Here is an 805-nt window from a genome sequence, read left to right on the forward strand (position 1 = left end):
TCGTCCCAACATGCCCCTCACATCATGCAGCACAGCCAATGGGGGAGATTTTATTTTGGCGCTGAGACACAGGCCTTAAGCAGAGGGGCTTTTGTTACAGCTAGAGGGAGGGAGACGGCAATAATAAAATATATGGGAGCCAAATTTCCCTGGGTCTGCAGGAGCATCCCGCAAAAAAAACCCGGGGCCTCTCCCGATTCTACAGCCATAACGTACATCCTATCATGGGGACCGACATACGACTGATCTAGCCCCATTTCCCCCATACACCGGATTAGATCTGAGAAACGTGGAGTCATAGGTCTTTGTGTTGATATATTTATGTTAACTGCAGCGGGAATCCAGTTTGTTTGGTGTTTTTGTTTAGAATGGAACACGCTGAAGGTACAGACGCTTTTATTCTACCGTTGTTTCGATGCTTCGTTTCATAATATCGCGAGTGCTGCATGTATTTCTGTTTTTGATAACAATAAAGCATTGGTTTTCATCACACCTTGTCCTGATGGAAATGTAATCTGGCCGATTTGATTTAAAGGGGCACACGGGCAGCCATGTTGGCATGTTCGCATTCACTTCTTCAGTTTTTGTGGTCCTCCGCATGATCCAATCTACCAAGAAACATACCATTTTGAAACAAAATGTGTATTTGGAAAATTCCATGGTGGTAAACCCGTGCGTTGGCGTTTTCCCCATGTAACGTTACACACACTAGCACATCCGCTAACGCCGCCTTTCATATAATGCAGCGACATTACACGGGTCCGCTTTACAAGGCTGTTGCGAAAACAGGATCTGTTTGAGCTAC

Source organism: Sinocyclocheilus grahami, unplaced genomic scaffold (genome assembly GCF_001515645.1).
Source record: "Sinocyclocheilus grahami isolate Dianchi unplaced genomic scaffold, SAMN03320097.WGS_v1.1 scaffold1800.1, whole genome shotgun sequence".
NCBI lineage: Eukaryota > Metazoa > Chordata > Actinopteri > Cypriniformes > Cyprinidae > Sinocyclocheilus > Sinocyclocheilus grahami.